General features: G+C 47.4%; 1 long non-coding RNA gene across 1 annotated transcript; it reads left to right on the top strand.

Annotated features, from left to right (window-relative positions):
- The first annotated feature begins 4021 nt into the window (after positions 1–4021).
- Positions 4022–5559, top strand: LOC119297700. Its single transcript, XR_005145717.1, has 3 exons — positions 4022–4227; positions 4345–4406; positions 5484–5559. It is a non-coding gene; the product is annotated as an uncharacterized LOC119297700 (long non-coding RNA).
- The last annotated feature ends 433 nt before the right edge of the window (positions 5560–5992 follow it).

Genomic DNA, 5992 nt, shown 5'->3' with positions numbered 1-5992 from the left:
CCCGCCCCCCGGCTCGCGGGAGTGGGCCGGGAGCGTATTCAAAGTCTCCTTGGGGTTCTCACGCGTTACAATTTAAATGTGATCCATAGTTACAATGTGAAGTCGGTACTCCAACAGTGATACACTATATTTTAAACACGGTCACGAAGTGGAAAGAATGTGGCCAATGAAAGAAAAGTCAAAAAATGGCCAGCTCTTCAGCGAAATACACAAGATAGTACATTATTGCGAGATTATATATAGAAATGAAAATAGCGTTAGATAATCAAATTGTAGAAGCCGATACAAGTAACCACCGATTTGTGGCTTTATAATTTGGGCAGGCCTCCAAAGTAGCGTGCCAAGGGAGGAGGAGACACCGGTGGGGCATTTTTTGCTTTCTTGAAAATAGACACTGGTGGGGCATAAGAGAACACCCTTGGAGGGTGCAGTTCTTGTGGGACTCGTCTTACTCTGGCCGCCGTCTCCTCCTCACGCGGGACCGGTACAAACAGCCATCGCGTCTTATTATCGCATGCAGGTGTCCCGTCAGCTCCCGGCCAGTCCTTTGGCATCTGAAGCAGCAGCTTCCCCGAGCCCAGATCATTGCTCGCCGGCGCAATCGGATGAGCGTACACGCCAGCGCGCGAATCCCTGTTACGGTCCAGCATCAGCAGGTGCCCCCGTTGCAGGGGATACGGCACCGCGGGATACCGCATGTGAGGCGCCCTCACGGCGATGCTATATCGCACCCACCGGCCGCCGTCTCCCATGGAGAACACCTCCAGCTCCCCGACCCCTAAGCCCATCAAGAACACTCGCGCGTCTGACACCGTTGACAGAGCTGTACGCAAGCCAGCCCATTCCATGGGCTCCGACGTGATCTTCTCCGTCGCCAGATCGAAGCGCACGACCTTTCTCAGTCGACGCCGATTCATAGCAACGGACCACACTGCTCCATCAGCGAATACGCAGCCGTAAGACACGGTGGCCCCATGCGCTCTCCTCCAGTTCTCGCCTCCTCCGATCGTGTACATGTAAGCATCCTTCTCGTGGTGCAAAATCTTGTATCTCCCCGAGCCGGGGTCGAAGCCAAAGCTGTAGGCGCCACGAGCGTGCCACAACTGCCTCTGCGGCGACGGCAGCACAAAAGATTCGCCGGTGAATGGCTCTACCACCCTGATGCCCCCCTGGCGGAGGTCGAGGAAGCAGAGCAGGCCATTGCACGTGCCCACCATGTCTTCTGACTCGCCAGCCGTGAACCTGGCCACCAGTCGCCACTGCTCGACGAAGAGGTAGCCGTCGCTGCTTCGCGGCTCTATGGCCCCGTCAGCTCCGCCTCCCCGACGTCCACGAAAAAAAACAATGGTGTGGGTCAGGGACCGCGGTCCGTGGACCATGTGCGCATCAATGAAGGTAGGGTCGGAGATGACCTCGCACCACTCCTTGCAGACGAGGCGGAAGCGCCGGAGGTCGCTCGCCAGAAAGCGGAGCAGGACGCTGGCCAGGACATCTCGCGGGAGGGCATCGTTGGCATCGCCGACCATCGCCTGCTTCTTGATGGAGCCGCTCCGAGGCATTGCAAATTTGCAATTGCAGTGCTTTGGCTGATTCCGGGTTGGTTCCGTGACCTTATGATTGTACGAATTTGGTAAGCGATTGTACCACGCCCTGGGAAGTCCGCGTGGTTTCTTCTATATATAGGTGTAGAGATTACATGTTGCACGTTCCAACGAGATTGACTTGCGCGTCGAGAATATATCTCTATCTAATTTAAACAAGGCATTATAATTCCTAATTCTACTCTAAACTTTTTTTTCAATGAATCAAAGAGCTTTATTTATTAATCAACAATCTTTTTTTTTAGGAAAACTTTCAATCTATTCATCTTTAATGTTTTTTTAGGGGAAGACCTTCATGGCTGCTTTATTAACTCATACTAATAAACTTACATCGTTTGTTCCATCTTCAGGGATCCGCCACAATCTCTTCTTCCCAAGTAGGACACAAACTCTAATAAAACTCGAAGAAATATCTAAAAGAGAAGCCCTCCCATCGGCAAGGGTCGGGGTCCATCACGCCGCCATGGCCCTAAGGCCACTGGAGACGAGGCGGACTGAAGGCAACGCCGATGAGAGGCAGAGGAACCCTAGTATATTAATCAAAAATCGGTAACAATCCGCCCAAAGGCTACTGATAAGAAAATTTGGGCTTCGATCAGGACTACTTTCCGTCCCATCTAATGTACTATCAAGCTTAGCACACTGCTGAGCGAGAACATCTAAAGTACGTCCAACATGGGTAACCTAAAAGGAAGCAAAACTAGGGACAAGCTCATCTAACTCCTTCAAGATAGGTGCAGCAACTAAGCGAATTGCTGCGCGAATTCTATAGGTTGAGTAACTCCATGCAGTCGACCTCCATAATCATATGTGAATAGCTTTGAAGCTGGGGAAAAATAACACCTTCTCGAAGAGCTACCAAGTCAACCCACTAGGGTTTAAATCATGGTGCTCGCATTTATTTCTGAATTTATTTCAGGATTTCCGGCGATGCGCATTCAGTGAGAGGAGACGTTCCCGTTGACGACGAGGTGCCTACAGTGACTTCGTAAATTTCAAGATGATATGCCAGCTCAGTCTTTCGGAGGTGCTCATAGGGGTAAGGTGTGCGTAAGCGCGTTCATAGGGGTGAATGTATGCGCGTGTATATAGACGCTTGTGTCTGTGTTGATGTTAAAAAAAACTTCGATCCATGTAGTGGTTTGCTCCAACCAACAACGAAAGCCAGGTGAGACCGGGCGACACCACCTGCTTCCCCCTTCCAAGCATCAGAGTTAACCAAACTATCAGTACTGATAGTGACCCAACTAGGATCAGGTGGCCGCCAGTTTTGATGTACCAAATTCTTGGTTCGGTTAACAGGCATGTCCAGAATGGACAAAAATTTATGTACTCATTTGATTGCCTATAACGGGTTATAGCCGTGTTGATCATGTGTCCATCGGCTTCGAGGTGACCAAATTAAATATATAATGGTGATAATCTTGCATCTCTCTCATCATTGAGCATTTGATCAAGCAAGATATCTTGAGTGTCTGGGTGTAGGCAAGGCAAGCGAAGGTCAAACCGTTCCCTTGCTGCAACCAAAAAGCTCTTCACGTGAGAGCAACTTATCAATGCATACATATGGTTCTCTTCCATGGCCTGGCACACATCACACCTGCCAATTGGCTTTATTTGTCGGAACTTGAGTCTAGTAGGATGTCGCGCAACACTCTCCACCAAAAGACTCGCACCTTAGGAAACACATAAAACTTCCAAAGGGTACTTCACAACTGTTTATTCGCTGAAGAAGTTTCTGTAGTCTTTCCTTCTTATAGAGTAATATGCTCGTTTCGAGTTATTAGAGAGCGATACACCAATTTTACAGTATAGATGCTAGACTTTTCCAAAGCCCATGCAAGTGAATCCTCGCCACCTACTGGATTTAAAGGGATGTTAAGGATTGCTTCAGCACGGTTGGAGAAAAAAATTCACAAATAATTTGAACATTCCAGTCGCCCGTGTACTCATCAATTAGCTCCTAAACTGTGTTCAACGGAGCAACACCATTTCGTCCCATCGGCTTATGAGATATCTCTACTCGTAATGTCTCAGTTGGTAGTCCGCGTTCCGGGTTTTATTTTCGTCCCACCATTTTCGTTCGATTTTTTTTTCGCTGGTTTTTTTTCGTCCTCACCCCCACCCCACCCCACGCAGGCCAAAAAAAACCCCACACCCGGCAGAAAAAACGCTCCATCGATCCCATCCTTCATTGCCGACTCCTCTCGATCCCATCTCTACTCCAATACGAGCCGCCGTCGAGATCCGAGACGATCCGCCGCCGCCGAGGACCGATTAGAGCCGCCGCCGGCGCTGGCCAGCCTCCCCATCGATGTGCGCGCCGGGTCGCCGCTCCCGCCCCCGCAGCCGAGCATAGCAGCAGCGGCGGAGCCCCAGCCGCCACCACGTTCCTCCTGCTCTCTGGCAAGTCCGCCCAGGACCAGCAGCTCCTTGCCTCCGCCGCCGGCGAGCGCTCTCTGGCGGAGGAGGGCGGGGGCGAGCTCGCCGTCTCCCTCGCGCTCGACGCCAGCGGGGACGCGGGCTACGATGCGACCGCCTACATGGGCGCGCTCCAGGCGCGGCGCTTCGGGAGGTGGATGCGTTGGTCGCCGCGGATGGCATCCACGCACGACCTCGTGACACAGTGAGTGCAAGATTTTGTTATTTTGAATCTCGCTCCATCAGAAAAAGTAATAAACGATGAATTTCCTCTTGAAATCGCTCAAATTGGGCTTACTCTTTGCTTATCCTCTGTCTATAGGAACTTCGCCAAACTTCGGGTGGGCGTCGTGTGCGCCACATACATGCAGTTCAAAGGCAGAGGTGCGTCAAATATGTATGCCAATTGGTGCTTGTTTTTGTTGTCCCTTTTAGTGTGTATCTCTGATGATTTTTCAATCTCGGTGATAAATGTCTGTCACTTTGGTGGGTAGATAAATTGTGCTGTTCTGTTTGTTGTATGTTCAGTTGATGATTCGCTTGACATATCCACAAGGTACAGTATGTGTGATCCAACCACACGTCGCATAGTTGAATTCCGAAGCAATTAGCTTGATTACCTACAGTCCATCTAATTCTCATCTAATGCTGATTAGTTTAGGCGAGTCAACACATAGGACGGAAAGACCCTTTTATAGTTTTCTCAAGGGGAGTGTACCGTGTGCGGGGGCATATCTCTGTTCCTTTGTATGGTTGTTTAACAATTTGTGAAATGCTTGTAGTATGATAATCTAGATAGTGGGGATATGTTACAAAAAGTGATGTGCCTGGCCTCACATGTACATGATTTGGTTTATCATTAAGTGCTCTCTTTCCCACTAAATTTCACATCTGCCATCTGAAAAAAACAAATCCACATTTACCTGATTTCAAGTTTTTATGGACCTTATGGTAAAGTATTTAAGTAATTTTAGTCGGCTCAAAAGGCTCCAAGCTTCTTTGTCTATCATTTCCTGTTCAAAACTGACAACGGAACTTTGTGAAGCCTTTCAGTTTGTCTTTGTTTCAGTTACTTTACCATTCGGTCTTGCTGCCTGAACTATGTGAACATTGTTAGCTTAGTAAAATGGTATGAACTTGTGTGCCATACACATAGCAGGTTGAAAAACTACCATTGTATTTGCATATACTGCTTGTGGCACAATTTTCTGAAAACATGTTGGTGGTCATTGGTCAACAAAAGTTTTCAGCATTCGACACGGTGTTAATATTCTTGAATTTATCGTGCTTCTAGAGTTATAGATTTCCGAATAATTAGATGGTTAGCTATGCAATATAATATTCCCACAATATTGAAATCTTCTATTCTGCAAATAGTCCTTCAGCAAACGGCGCTTACACTTAATATGGGATACTCCAAATCCATAAGAGTAGGATATATCTGATATTTTCTCCATACAGAGTCGGCAGCGACTTGATTTATATTTTCCGCTACTTGTCAATATGATGGCCCGTTGTAAATAAATGAGGCCTGGCCATCACTTATATTTGGGAACTACTTTTCAGTGATAGCTGTATTGACTAAGGTACTATTTTTTTTCTTAAAGATTGATTTCTTCAGTGGTGTGTGTTTTACTTTACAGTTTTGATAAGATTCCATTGCCAACACACTTTTTTTCTTGACAGGGAACTACGGCGGGCTTATGCCTACTAAACTATATTCGAAACTATTAGAGTGTATAGCAGATTAGAGCAGATTACAGCAACCTTAAAGGTAAAATGATCTGACCATTTTTTTCCACAATACACAGGTAGTACATAGTAATAGCCCTCTTAATAATTCCTATATAAAAGTATGATCTAAACATTTTGTTGAGTTGTTTTTGCACCAGATTGTTGGCCATTAACGGTTATCCATGGCACTAAAACTACTTGATCTCAATACATTCACCTCACAACACTTGTTGGCG

Source organism: Triticum dicoccoides, chromosome 5A, assembly GCF_002162155.2.
Source record: "Triticum dicoccoides isolate Atlit2015 ecotype Zavitan chromosome 5A, WEW_v2.0, whole genome shotgun sequence".
Lineage (NCBI taxonomy): Eukaryota > Viridiplantae > Streptophyta > Magnoliopsida > Poales > Poaceae > Triticum > Triticum dicoccoides.
Note: the sequence above shows the minus strand (reverse complement) of the source record. Positions and strands in the feature narration are given on the sequence as shown.